Source organism: Nannospalax galili, unplaced genomic scaffold (assembly GCF_000622305.1).
Source record: "Nannospalax galili isolate Female #2095 unplaced genomic scaffold, S.galili_v1.0 scaffold96, whole genome shotgun sequence".
NCBI classification, from domain to species: Eukaryota; Metazoa; Chordata; class Mammalia; order Rodentia; family Spalacidae; genus Nannospalax; species Nannospalax galili.
In genome coordinates this window covers 6,165,269-6,181,248 of record NW_008342018.1, presented here as the reverse complement: position 1 = coordinate 6,181,248, position 15,980 = coordinate 6,165,269, and the positions used below count along the sequence as shown (strand labels likewise).

Sequence of the window (15,980 nt, the reverse complement as noted above, 5' to 3'; positions counted from 1 at the left end):
AAAATATATATTATATTATATAATTTTCCTAAAATGTGGTACAAATCAGTTGGTTCTTAAGTGAATTCATACAGTCCTCATCATACAATAAAATAAAAGGTAATTCAGGGTCCCAAAGATTAGTGAAAAAAATCATTAACAGTTTCCTCCTAATTTTCATACCTTAATCAACACAGTTTCTCCTTGTTTAAAAAAAAGTGAAGTTCTAAGCTACAAAATTTTGTCAAGAACTCATTATGAATTTTCAATGCCAAAGATGTAGCTGTTAATATGATCAGATGGAGCATGCAAGATGTACTACAAACTCTCTAACAGTCTACATGATTCCAATTCAATTTCTATGGCTTTGAATTTAGAATCACTTAAAGCTTTTATATAGCATCTATGAATTCACCTGTATTTGTTGTTAGAAAAAACCTGGGTGTCTGTACATTTTGTGGTGTAAAATATGTAATTGAAGAATACTATTTTAAGATGTCCTTGTCATATAATTCACATAGAATTTTATTTTACATAGTTTTACATAGTTTTATGACTCTTAATTAAACATGAGTACAGAATTTTACCTCTATATATGAATATATAGAGATATATAATATCTGAGCTGATAAATAACACGTATAAAATAGAAGGATCTCCAAATTTAAAACAAATTAAATAATTTGGAGATAGAACCTTGATACATTATTGTTTCAGTATTATATGTGAAAATTTTATAGCTTAAATGTAGTCAGTGTTTTTATTAATGAGAAAATTCTTCATGGGTCAGTCTTGAAAAATTTTGTATTTTACTTTTTGTCAACAAGGTCAATTATTAAATTCAGAAAGATGTATTTCCCTTTAGTTTACATGCTTTCTCTACTGTTGTCTATTGTTTCTTGAAACACAATTAGGGGATGGAAAAGAATCAGATAATGTGAAAGAGAACCTTCCAAGTTAATAACAGAAGCATCTCAACTGCTCTCTTAATGACTAGCATGATATTAAGATCTTTACCCAGTCCACATTACAGACCTATTTTCAAATGTTAATCTTTATTTACATCTTATTGTACATTCAGTGGATAGTTTGAGCTACACTATGTTAAAAAAAAATAGACTAAAACTTAGCATCTAACAAATAATCTCCATCTAATTTTATGTAAGTTAAAATGAACTTTTTCTTTAGATTTAATATTAAAAAGCATACATATACTCACAGGCCCTTCGAATATTTATTTAGTGTGATATTTGGTGTCACTCTTCTGCCTGTTAGAAAATTACACAATAATATGTTGTAACACCAATCAATTATATATCAAAATCATGTCTATATGTTCCAGTCTTTTGGAGACCATTTAAAGACAAAACCAGTTGATCATGTTTAATACAGAAGCACATAAACTCACCAGGTGCAGTAGCAATGTTTTCTCAAACTTTTAACATTTACTACATTAATACTTTGAATGATAGAATATTTTAGTAAGAAAATGTTTATATATAATTTAACTAGGAAAAGTCTTTGTTATAATTGATTTTAAAATAAGAAAATGATTTTCTTGTCAAATCATTCTGCTTTAATTAAAACCATTTTTTGCTTAAAGTTACCATCATAGGTTGAAATCCACATTCAACTTCTTATACTCACTTCACATATAATAGATGTGCTAATTCATATGTAATCCTCCTTTGATGGCATATATTTGTGTGTTCCCTACTTTTAAGTATCATGGCAACACTTTAGAGTAATTTGTGTTGTAGTCTTTAAATTATATCATCATTCTACAAAAAAAAAAAAATACCTAATGTGGGAAACAAAATTATTTAAACACAAAATGTCATATGATTAGGCCATTTTCCAATTATGGCATGAAAGATAAATCAGAAATTGCAGTGTGATTTTAATAAGTTAGCTAAAATGTTTTCCTTCAGTGATGGAGACTATAAAAATAACAGTGCAACAAGAAGTTATGAAATGTTTTAGCAAATTTACTAAGCATGTCAAGGAAAAGTTAATATAGGCTTTCCAAATCTTATGGTAATTCTACTAGCCAATCTAACATAAGTTTGTACATGTAAAAGAAAAATAATATTGTTAGACAGTGTTTATACATAAACCACTTCAGATAAGAAAAATGAAATTCATTCCTTGTTTAGCATCATTAGTTTTAGAACAGTAAAAATCAAAAAAAATTTTCCTGTGGAAAGAGTGTTGTATGCTTTCAATGGTATGTCAAATGACAATTTTTAGGAATTTCATCCACATGTGTGAATATAATTTAAATCTGTGGGCATAATTTTGTGAAATCACTTTAAATCAAATATTTAAATACTGCATCATTAATTCAGAGACACAACAATGTTCATAATGTGTGTTATCTTTTCTTAGGAGATTTTATATATATAATTTTAGGAGCATATTAAATGCAATGCCTTTATCGAACATTGCAAATTACAAACTGCATAGAAAATATAAATATTTTTATTTTTCATGCTTTTTTGTTTCTTATTTTTGCTGTAACTTGTCATTAGATACTCTGAAATGTTGAAGCCCTCCTTCTCTGCTACGGAGAAGAAAAGATTTCCTCACAATCCTTAACACAGACTATCACAAGTAGGCATTCATTTTATCATTTCTTCTTACAAAGTTATGTAGGGAGTTCAGTTGATCTTTAATAAAATTACTCAGATTGAATATGACAAATTTTAAGATAAAGAATTTATTTACGTGATTGAAATAGAATGACACTCTTGTCACTGTATGTGGATTACCCCTCATAGTACTATGTGTGCTATTAATATTCAAGGAACTAAAAATGCTTAGAACAATGATATACTCTATGATGCTGAAATCATATATTTTTCATATTACAAATTTTTAGGTTATTTATCTTTTTTCAAGTCTAATTTTGTAGTGGTAAAGGCTTTGCATTAGCATCCTTTTTATGTTCCTGTTTAACAAGGAAAACAAGAAAATAACTAAACTCCATATTTTTACACCCTGAAAAGTAGTAGTAAAATAATTTTATATATTGTTATATTTCAAGAAATATCCCTCTGATAAGTCAAACAAACCCTTATACGATAATTTGTGAAATGTTCAGTAGAATAATTTTTTTCTGCAAAAACTTGGCTTAGGTTTTAGATTATAGCATTCACCATGGATGCTGGTAGCTGAGAGTGCCAGAGTATTGCAGGCAATAATATGACTTTAGTTCTACTATCCTCAGTGTGCATGCATGTATTTCTAATCACTGTTATTTTTTACGTATTTGTAAAATTAGGAAAAGATTTTTATTTCTTGAAGACTTGTCAGATGCTTAGTTTGAAATTTTGCTCTGCAGATGTTTTTGAGTACTGTGAAAATATTTCATTCCAGATGCAGAAAATCTTAAAATTTCACATGAGTTTCAAAATTTTCTGAATAATAGAAGTTGCACTTCCAAAACATCCATAATCCTTGAGCTGAAAGTAAGCAGGGAATTTCAGCTCTAAATACATTTTTGAGACAGTTATCTGTGAGTGAATACAGGGTATTATAACAAGATGAGTTTCAATCTTAACTATAGTGTTTGTTACTGTGAATGCTATAACAATACATAAGTAAAATGAGTGTAAATGTAATATATTATTTTATACTGCTGTATACATATGAAATAAATAAAACTAGGATACATATCACTCCATCTTTCCATTCATGGATCTTCCACTGACGCCTGTGGGAGTGTTGAATAAAAAAATTTTTAAAAAATCAGTAAATCAGTGGCAAAATGTTGCCCTACGTCTAAAAACAAGAAAGAAAACTAATGCTGAATTAACACTTTCAGTCTTAATACAACAAGTTGACGGGGACATCTGTTCACAGTTGAGTCTCATTTGAAGCTATGTATGCTAGGCTTTGAAGGATTTCATCATATTTATAGATTGAAAGTAGGCATTCAATTTCATGTGAATCTCATGATACCCTAACAAATGCTTTAAGTAACTACTTTTTTTTTCTAATCAGTAATGGATTATTTTAATTTGTAGTAACATCAAAAGTCTACAAAAGATTAACTTATAAATTATACATAACATATGAGTGCCTTCAAGCAACTGTTAGAAACATATCAATTCTGGGGCTGGAGAGATGGTCACTGGTTGTTCTTGCAGAAGACCCGGGTTCGAATCCCAGCACCCACATGGCAGCTAACAACTGTGTGTAACTCCATTCCTAGGGCATCCAATAGTCTCTTCTGACCTCCGCGGGTATTGTACAACACAGGTGCACTTACCTACATGCAGGCAATACACACATACACATAAAAATTTTTTTAAAAAGAAACATATCACTTCATATCCATATTTATTATAAGAAACATGCTTCTGATTCTCATGTGATTTGTGCAAATAATTTCCTTAAGTTAAAAACACACAAACTACGTATAAAAGGTTCATTTAATAAGGCATCAAGAAGAAGACTAGATATTTGTCTTGCTTTGAACTTCTAATATATCTAACCTTATTGTGGTAAAAGAATGCCTTGTACAGCAATGATATTTCATTCTGAAATCTTCTCAGTGCTTATGGTTGCCTGGACTCCCATTGATATCTCTCTTTCATACCTTTCCATTCTTTTTGAAAATCATATAGTCAACCACTTCTTTAAATCAAGATTATGTGTCTTAGAGATAAAATTAAATTTTATTAATTACAATTTGAGCTCTGACCATGAGAAAACATAAGGCTCTATTGGTATATTTGCCTTTAAAAGAAAACTAATTTGTTTCCAACGAAAAGAAGTTGCAAGAAACTATGAACTAATGAAGTGTCAAAAATATTAAGTGATCAAAATAATCAGTGGACCATGAAGTTAATTTAATGTGTAAATTTAAAAATATAAAAAGAAAAATAAGCATAACTAGAAAAATGTAGACAAAAAAGTATCAGAATACATCGTTCATGTAAAAGGAAATAGTTCTTTGTGGAACTCCTTTCAAGTATATGTATGTGTGAAGTAGGTCAGAGTGCAGAATAACTTTCTTCCACTTAGGCATTCCCCAAAGTGTTGAAATACATTGAACCATATTTTCTAGCTCATATTTAAAACCTTGAATGGTGTTGAAAGTCAGAAGATATTTTCACTTCATATCTGAGTCTGCATCTTAACTTTTTGAAAAGTATAGATAAGTATAATAATTGTAATTTTTCTGAGAACTAAACAAACTATTATAGGAAATGCATAGTACAATGCTAACATACAGGTAGCCTACTATTATCACTATCAATTATTATAATTTTCCAACACTATGCCACTGCTATCAGTTTCAAACGGTGTAGAATACAATCTACAAATGGGTAGCATTCCAATTTATAATTACATAAGGCTAGAGAGCTGTATCTAAGCAGTGCTCACTTCAAAGCCTCAAGGTGCCTACTGGTCAGCCCTCTCTCTCCAATTACGAATGACATACAGTCCAGGAAGTAAAACTCTCCTCTATCAAAGGGCCTACCTTCTCACTCAGCTCCTGAACAACTCTGTTTCATAGTACTAACTGGAGTCCTTTGTGCGTTGCCCGTCCTTAGCCTGGTAAGAACCTTATCCTTAGAGCTGGCCTTCAATATTTAAAGTATTTCTAGAAAGCCCTCTGTTCTTTTGAATCAAGTAATTTTCTTTACATTTTCTAGTAAAAATAAGGTAATTCATATTAATGTCTAACCAAGCCAATGCTTATAAGTAAACATTTCCACATAAAAAGGATGTATTAATACAACTCTAGTGAGAATGATGATATTTGTCCTTTGTTTTGTTTATTTTTTTTTGAGGGCAATTGAGAATTACTGGGAAATTCTTTAACCAGAATCCCTGGGGTTAAGGAACAATGAACTAACTTCATGATCACTTTATCTGGAAAGGACTTCCCATTCTTTCCCTTCCCCTGTAAATAACTCTTCTTTGGAATGTGAAAGGAAGAAAAATACCAACACAGCATTAGCATGGTGAATCACAGAAGTCTAAAATTGAGTTTTATTCCAAAACCAGTGAAAGATCTCCTATTCCTATTATTTAATGTAGCTAATAATGCCATAATTAGTCAATTTTAAATTTTCCTACCAATATATTTCATTCAAAATTAATGGTGCATCTGTCTTTGCATCTGTGTGTCTGCGATGAAGATAAATAGTCACAAGCATAAAGGTAGTCTTTAGAATATCAAAATACCAAGGCATTCAGTCGTATTTATCACCAAGGCTTGGGGTAATGCATAGACTGATTTCTTTGGACAATGTGTGAAAACTATTATTATTTATGAAAGGAATTGGAAGGATCACATGAAGATAATACAATATATCATGGCAAGTAAAGTTAAATAAAAGAGGAGGGTATATCTGCTTACACGTGAGGTATGTCTGTATGTATAAGCACACACGTGTATGTGTGTGATACAGAGAGACAGAGACAGAGAGATAGACAAATCTGAGCTAAAACAGTTACTTATTTTATTTTATGTGTATGAGTGTTTTGTCTGAATTTTAAGCAAGTACAACACATATGTAAAATGCCCCTGAAGGCCAGAATAGAACATCAAATTCCCTAGATCTGGCAGTTTGGATACTTTTTAGCTGCCATGTGGGTGCTGGGAACTGAAACCAGACTCTATAAGAACAGCCTGTGCTCTTATGCGCAGAGTCATTACTCCACCCAGATGAACTAAAACACTGGGAAGCACTTATTTTTCATTCAACTATTTTAATGAAAATAAATATTAATTGGGCAATTTTAGTTCAAATCTAACAATGAATCTTATTTAAAATGTGATACAGAATACTTTAGAAAAAATTATAAAGAGAAAGAGAAGCAGTGTTTGATTTTTTTTAATAGTGTCAAATTATTTCATTGGGATGGTTTCAAGTCTCACTTGGTTTCTATTGTTCCTTTGACCATGATTTGTAACTCACAAATGTGTTTGCAGGTTTGGATGTGTAACACAGTACAGAGCACATGTGTGGTGTGTGAGATACTCACAGCAGTGTCTCCAGCACCTCTGTGGAAAATTACAATATTCCTGAAATTGTAGGGAAGGAGATGGGGAAAATTGGGGAAATACCTAGCAGACCATGTGGAAACATGTGACACTGTGTACCGGCCTTAGAGATGCTCTCATGCTCTGCCATCTTAAAAAAAAAAAAAAAAAAAAAAAAAAAAAAAAAGTGATTGTTAGCTCTGGGTCTCACTGCTACAATAGGAAAAGGTTTCCAGACATAAATTAGGTTTTGATGGGAAGCAGGGACATTAAGAAAATTTAAAGTTTAGATGTTAGTATAGAGTTTTACTTTTAATACGTAATATTTCCTTTTAAGAAACAAATTGTGTATGTATGTGGTATATGTCCTTTTTCGTGTGTGTGTGTGTGTGTGTGTGTGTGTGTGTGCGTGTGTGTCTGTGTGTGTGTGTGTGTGTGCAAGGGGTTGCGGGCATGTGTAGAGGCCAGAGGTCAACGTCAAATTTGAATGTTTTCCTGTTACTCTCCACCTTCTTTCATTCTCTCACTGAAGTGGAGCTCATAGCTTGGCTATGCTGGTCAGCCAAAGAGCTAAAACAATATACTTGTCACCCTCCATCTCCCAGTGCTGTGGTTTCAGACATTAAAAAAACAAACATTCTTTCAGTGTATTTTTATCAAATTTTTATGTACTTCATACAAACGATCTTAATCATCTTTACACCTCCTTCCTCTTCTGCAACCCTCCACAGCCCCCACTACCATATTTCACGCATTCTGTCATATATACTAAGGCCTATCAAGTCATTTGTGTACCCAGATATCTCTCAGTGCATGTTCATCCACTACAGTCTAATCAGCCTATCTAGAGTAGTCTCTCCCTTAAGAAAATCAACTCTCCCTCACCCAACAGTAGCCAGTTGTCAACAGTTCTTCTGCTAAGATTGGGCCTGCTGTCCATTTTTCCAGTTCTATGCTGGGCTTTTGTCTGGTCAGGTTTGCACAAGTCTTATACATGCTGACACCATTGCTGTAAGTTCATATGATCTCAGAGGCCTGGAAGACTCTGTTCCTTGTGACCATATACCTACCCTGGCTCCTATAATCTTTCTGTTGCACCTTCTGCAATGGTCCTTGAGCCATGGATGGGTGAGGTTTAATATAGGAGTCCTATTCAGGGTCACATTCTCTGCAGTCTCTTATTCTCTACACTCTGGCAAGTTGTGGCCTTCTGATGCACAACTATCATATGCATGGCCTTCACATGGGTGCCTTAAATCTGAATTTAGGTCATCATGTTTGGGCAGCAAGCACATCAGCCCAATCCCAGAGAAAAAAGCAATTTTTAATACTACAAAAGAGTCTATATCCCAGTATCATCTGTAATAATAATAATGCAAAGTGAAAATAAATAGTGAAGATGATTAAACATTGTCCAATTTTGGTTTAATAAGATAACACAATTCAAAAAAGGGGGAGATAAAAGAGAAATTGGGATATTTCAAGGTTATTGTGACCTCCTACCTAAGGTAGCACCAATGCAGTGTAGCTATCTTGTAGACCAAACTAATGAAAATGGAGGACAGGAAAGGAAGGAGTAGAGAGACATCTAAGACTAGGAGCAGATCACCATGCCTCACTGGTCAGATGGTCATCTAACTGATGACGGTGTGGGAAAGACCTCAAGACAAGGCTTTTCTCTTCTTGAGTAAGTGGAACTTACATTAACCAAGAGAATATGAAAGGTAGGAATTGACTAAGCAGTTAGGGTAAAAAGACCCCAAAGAAAAGTAGCCAGTTTCTGTGCTAAAAGTCAAAATGTCCTTGGGCCTGTTAGCAGCGTACGCTGTTCCAGTTTTTCTGTCCCATTTTACTTATCTTTTCAAACCTGTGTGCTTTCGTATAACACAAGTTTATTTTAGGTGAAGCTGTGTTGCCTTTCTGGTGGCTTACAAATCTTTCCTCTCTGAGTTCAGCCTTTGCATGCTGAAAAGATAAAGATTTTACTTTATATATGGAAGGCATTGGAAGGGAGGGAGTGGACATGGATTTGATCAAAACACCTTATATGCATGTATGAATTTTAAAAACTTTTTTAAAAGTTAAAAGAAAAGAAGTGAAGACAATTTTTCAGGAATGTGATCTTGTTTTTAGAAGTGATTTCTAATTTCCTTTTCATCATTTAAATTTATCTATCTACCCAGGTAGACCAGAACAACAAAAATATATAAACAATAAAACATAATTGAATTGAGATTTTTGTCTTATCAAACAATATTATATATCATCTATTCTGCTTAATTCTCTATAAAAAGTTTTGGGATTATTCAAATTTTATTTCAAGTTAATATTTTCATGAATTATGTGTAAATTTTAAATATTTTAAAATTTTTGAAAATCTGAATAACTTTGGCTACTATATTTGGAAAAAGCATACTTGACCAATATAAAGAGACACAGAGTGAGTCAGCTTCTATTTCTTTTTGTGACATACATGATTCTACATAACTAATACAAAGAAGTCTTAATAAAATTAAGAGATATAAAAATTATGAAACTAACAATTTTATATAACTATAACAACTAAAACTTTCCTTTTAATTATAGTTCAAATATTTAGCAAATATTTTTAAATTTTTTATTGGATTTTTTTATTTTCATACAGTGTATTTTGATGGTAATTAGATCCTCTTCCCTATATCTGTACTTCCTCTTATCACTCCCTGTCCAATTTAATGTACCCTATTATATAGCACTATAGACTTTAATTTTGCCTCCAAATGTCCTTCAGTGTGGGTTCATCCCCTGGAGCCAGGTATCAAGAGCACCATCCTTTAAAAAGACCATCTCCCCTGTTCTACCAGATACCAGTTATTAAAAGTTCCTTAGGTGTGGTTGGTGCTTCATATCTACTTCCCCATGTCTATGCTGAGATTTTGTGTGGTTTGAGCTTGCATGGTACTTGTAAATGCTGTCACCATTGCTGTGAGTTCATATGAGTAACAGACCAGCTGTCTGAAGCTAATATTTTTAAAAAGCATAAAACTTTAATGGTAATGAACCATTATATCTTCTAACCTTTATTAGCAATTAATATTATTTTCTGTATGCTTTAAGTGAGCCCTCCCAATAATAGTGTTTTAATGCAGAGTATGGCCTCGTTAGTATTCTGGTCTTGATCTTATATATAATAAAGATGAGACAATTGTTGGCCAACTCATACTAGAATATGATCATAACCTCACACCCTAAGCCACTCTCTTTCCTCTAAATTGTCACCAGGTACCAAGCTAGTTTTCCATTCTCTATGTCTGATCTTCACTTGAGACCTCAAGAGTAGGTCTGTTGGAAAAGATAAAAATAAGTTATAACATTAATACACAATTTACATTTTAAGTTTTCATGCTATTCTTATTCCACAGGCTCACCTGTAAAAATGCTTAACCCTCGGTAAGAAATCCAATCTGACCTAAAGAACTTTTGGCAATTGATGTCTGCTGACAGGTGAAGACAGTATCTTACAGGGGTGGGACTCTTGGGAGACCCAGTGGACGGATCCATGCTGAAAGACATTTAGGAACACAAAGAAGACACAGACACAGACACACACACACACATAATGAATATATATAATGTGTATATTACATACATATATACATACATAATGTATATGCACATATGTATATAATGTATATACACATGTACAATGTATATATACATATATGTATACATTAAATTTGATGGGGATATAGACTGGAGTGGATCTAAGTAGTATCAAACTATATTGAGTATGAAACTTTCAAAAATTCAGTAAAAAGAAGGTTCACCTGGAGAAAAGGAAAGAACATGAAAGGGGAGGAATACATGTTGTGGGGGCCTGGGGGAGTGGATGGGGATTTTGGGGGTAGATATGATTGAGATACATCATTTTTAATGTTTAAAATTATAAAGAACAAATAAAAGATAGTCTATCAAAAAAAGAATGATTCAGCAGAACGTGGTCCTGCACGTCTTTCATCCCAGCACTCAGGAGGCCGAGGCAGGTGAATCTCTGTGAGTTCAAGGCCAGCCTGGTCTACATTGTGAGTTCCAGGTCAGCTCAGGCTATTTGGAAATCCTGTCTCAAAAAAATTGAACAAAAAGAAAGAGAATGCCTATCCCTTTGGTGTGCTTAAATTTAGCTTAATAAATTCAGCATTTCTGATTTTCTTTTTAAGATTACAATAAAATTAACTTTTTCACATATATATTTTTTATTTCTCCTAACAGCATATAGTGTGGACAGTAAATAAAGCAAATCTAGAGTTAAATATGAGTGCATCTTTCAGAAAAAAAGGCAGTTTCATTAAGAATATGTCAGTAATCTAGCTTTACAAAATTATCACTCTCACTTCTAATTCATTCTAGCAACTGAGCTCAAATTATTTCAAATAATTTGTTGGAAAACAGAAAGAAAAATAAGATGGGTGGAAAGGATTCTTGTAATTCTCAGTCATTCATACCTGGGGGAGGAAAGAAATTCTACCCTCCTGTTTGGTGGAAAAAGTACACAAGCACCTGACAATGGGCACAGAGATGGGCACAAGAACAACTTCTCAGTCACACATTCTCACAGCCTTGGGTAAGACTGTACAGCACACAGGGTTTCACCATGGGCAAGTCAGTTGCCCTGATGTTGAGACAAGCCAGGTGCATTCCTTAGTATAGCCACAGTACTGTGACTATACTAACCAAAAGCAGTAAACAAAATCAGTAACCAAAATCTTACTATTGGGGAGCATGAAGAAACTGTGCCTGGTACCCTGATGAAATGAGCTGTTTGGCTAAAGGTTCTTGTGAAAAATGGAGACTTCAGCTCTTGGAAGACCACTTGACTGTGCAAATTATCAAGATAGTAGATGATAACAGTCTTATTTCTAGTCTTTACATCATAATTAGATCTCTGCAACATTGATGTGAATTTACAACTTGAAAATGAACTGAGATTTCCAGAAAGCAGAAGTATCTCCTGGGATAAAAACGGATACATGACCAAGAGAAAGAAGGCCGCATGAACAGGCACTCTTCAAAAGCTTCAATTTTACAGGTGATCTAATGCAGACAATAAAGGAAACTGAGAAACAAGTGAGTCATTGGTATATCCAGTGCCTGCCACAGGGAATGTGCATTTAGACTACTTCAGGGTGCCTGTAGCAAAAGCAAGGGGTATCCCTGCCACTTTGGAATTTAAATGGAAATCCTTAGAGGAGGTCATATCTTTCATTTGAACTGTCTAGAATCTACATGACCATTGCACTGAGTGCTCGCTTCAAGTGCTCAGCACAGCTCAGGGTAGGGTGGTGTGGTCTCTAAGTGATTGTTGGGCAAACATGAAAACATGAATTCTGTGCCCAGCATGAAGAGTAAAGTCAGGTGATTTGGTGTACCCCAGAAATGCCAGCACTGGGGAAGCAAAAGCAGGAGGAACCTTGGGTCTTGCTGGATAGCCAGTCTCACTGGATTGGGGGTTTCCATAGTCAGTAGAAACACCCTGACTCAAAAACTAAGGTGGAAACTGATAGAAGACATTCAATGCTGATGTCTAGTTTCTACATGCATACATGTCCATGACCTGCACATACTTGTGAACACACATGCATGTGCACACACACACACACACACACACACAGTCCTAACATTGCCTTGTGAAGAAGTAAATATCATCACAGTCAATAAAGTCTTGACCCATAAAGGGTCTGAGAGGTATTCTGGTGAGACATATGTGGTGACATCCATTATCTTAAATTATGGATTTGTTTGAACACAAGACAAATTTGTCACTGTTACTGGGCCCAAGTCCAGATGTTCACTATTACAGGGGCCAAACCCAGGTGCTCATTATATGAACAGCCAATGAATTTGGGACAAGATATTGAAACAAGGAAGACAACTTTACTTGAAAATCTGAATGGGCTGGGGATGTAGCTCAATGGTAGAGTGGTAGTGTGCATGGTGATCATGATCAGGCTTACAGTCTTAGATTCCCCAGTGCCTAGGTGACGCATACACACACACACACACACACACACACACACGAAATTTGGCTGGCTGAGAAGATGAAGAATTGTGTTGTTGTCCATATTCTATCTGGCCTATAAACTGATTTAGGAGTGGTTTAAACATATAGCTAGCTTCTCACAGGCTTGTTGCTAGATAATTCGTGTTTGACCTTTATAAAAAACATTGTTATTATTGAGGGGGCACAGGTATCACAGTGTATATTGGAGGTCTGAGAGCAACTTCATAAAGTCTCTTCTGTGGTTCCACTTTATGTGGGTTCTATGGATCCAACTCTGATCATCAAGAATTTGGCACCTTTATCCACTGAGCCACCCCACAGTTGATATTAATCACCAAAGTAAAACTATATACGGCTTTGCATCTTTCAAGGAAACTGATTGCTTTTGCATATTGATTAGCTTTCTGTATAAAGTTCTTGAGATTTTATATAATGACAGCTTAGAGGGGACTGGATACCCAGAGAAGACAGACACTTATCAGGTGAAGTTGAATGAGGTGACCTTAATGCTCACATTTAGTACATGATTATTATATGTTACTTTAATTTTTATTTTGAATCTGTGGAGCTAGTGATTCCCAGAGCTCTTCCAAGAGCTGAACTACAAGACAATATACCGAAACTTTGCAAATATGTACAGAAAAACCCATGTCCCTGTCCTGACATGCAGGATAGGATGATGTTTTATGTCTGCCCAGGTGTGCTGGCCATTGTCTTGTCATCTAGCAGAAATACCCTAAGGCCTGAAAAGTAGCAATATTCTACTGTACTTCATCATGGTTAATGGTAACAGTTTGGTCCATAATGTCTGTAAACCCCCAACAATGCCTGTGCAGTTGTGCCTGAGCATACAGGTTGGTAAGTTTCTAGGTAAGGGTTGATCTCCTCATGTAGCACCTGGAAATCTTGTATGAGGCTGAGAAGAGGTAAGACCATGTCCTGAAATTTGTGTAGGTTAGGATCCAACTTTGGTGCCAGCAAATGGGGAGGCCTCAGGAACTTGATTATTTGTAGTGTTGTATCCAGAACCCAAGGAAGAAAGCTTAATGTAGCTGGTGGACCAAAAGCACAGGATGCAGGAGAGCCCTCTATCTCCAGAAAACTGCAGTATGTGGTACACAGTGGCTACTCTCATAACCAATGACACAAAGCCAAGGAGGATGGTCTCTTGCATTAGGGATTCAGTGGTGATAGATGGGGATCCATGAGAACAACTCATATAAAACATACTGTCACTGGAGACATTGGTTGTCTGGAAGGAAGTTTTCTACTAATTTCATATTTATTCTAAAAATCTCATTATCATGAAGTTCAGAGTCTCATCACAGTTTGCAAATTCACTGTTGGCACAGTCCTTCTGGATCATTGAGGGTAAAGAGATCAGGAGCCCACTGTCCACTGTAGGCAGCTCTCTCCTCCTATAGTCAAACACCCTGGGTAAGAGCCCCCACTGAGAAACACTCTGTAATATGGGTGGACAGGTAAGTCATATGATCAGATTAAGCCTCTTGCATGCTGGTCAGTAGGAGTGCTGAGAGAAAATTCAGTACATTGGTAAAAGAGTTTTTACACTGGTTGAGCTATTATATATTTTGTAGAGGTTCTGAGAGAGCCTTGTACTGAATGTTCCTAAACCTTGTATCATTCTTTTCTTCACCTACCATGGGTGACCTTGGGCATGTACACTCTTGATTCTTTTCTGTTGCTGTGATAAAGTACTCTGACAGCAATTTAGAGGAGGAAAGAGTTTATTCGGCTTACAATTCCAGGTCACAGTCCATCATTTAGGGAAGTCTGGGCAGGTACTCAAACACCAACTTGAAGCAGAAACCATGGAGGAATGTTGTTTAGAAGCTAGCTCACAGACTCATGCTTTCTTATACAGTCCAGGACCTCCTACCTAAGGATTGTGCTGCCCTCAATGGGTAGCCATTACAATCAATTAGCAATTAAGAGAATCCCCATAGAGATGTCAACAGGCTAATCTGATTTGGGAAGTCCCTCAATTGTGACTCCCTTTTCAGATGACTCTAGGTCATGTCAAGGTGACAGTTAAATCTAATTTGGCAATACTTTTGAGAGTCAGAAGAAGAGGGACTTAATTCCTTTATAAATGCATAAAATGATCTCTTTATTTCCACATTCTGAAAGTTCGTTATATTATTAAACTTGGTGTTAATTTTCATTCATGCTGAAGCGTCTTGGTAAATTCTTTGACTCTTCAAACCCAAACCTTTTAGATTTTGAAAATTTTCTTGAATTATTCTTGCATCATCTTGGCTCACTCGTCTTCATCGTGGATCCTTTATCATTTGAGTGCTGAATCTCCTCTATTGACTTGATGGTTTTCTTGGCTATTTTCTGTATTTTCAAAATCTTTTTGAGAAGCTTTTGCTATTTTTTATATTTTATTTATCATTTTCATTTTACATGATGAGTGTATTGCCTGAATGTATGTAAGTACAAATGTGTTATGCAATGCCTGAGGAAGTCAGAAGTGGATGTTGGATCCCCTGGAACTAAAGCTATGGTTAGTTGTCAGTGGCCATGTAGGTACTGGAAATCAAACCCAGGTCTTTTGCAAGAGTAGCCAGTGCTCTTAACAGCTGAGCCAGTTCTCCAGCCCCACAAGAATCCTTTTTCTTACTATTTTCTTTTTCTTTTTCTAGTCTGTTTGAGACAGGGTCTCTCTGAAGCCCCAGCTGTCCTGGACCTCATTATTTAGACCAGACTGGCCTCAATCTCACAGAGATCTGTCTGCCTCTACCTACCAAATGTTGGGACTAAAGATGTGCACCACCATGCCTATTTTTGCTCTTTTTATTACTGGTTTATTAGTTAATCTCTTATTGAGTTTTTAATCTTCTAGGATGTTTATATTACAACCTTCTATTGAACTTATAACTTTATAATTACTTTTATAATGTTAATTTTTAACTTCTTTTCTCTTAATATTCCTCA

The 15,980-nt window shown here is 34.8% G+C and overlaps 1 protein-coding gene across 1 annotated transcript in view; it reads left to right on the top strand.

The window, feature by feature from the left end:
- Pcdh10 (protocadherin 10) overlaps window positions 1-15,980 on the top strand; it is a 63,915-nt gene that overhangs the window by 43,982 nt on the left and 3,953 nt on the right. The window lies entirely within an intron of this gene.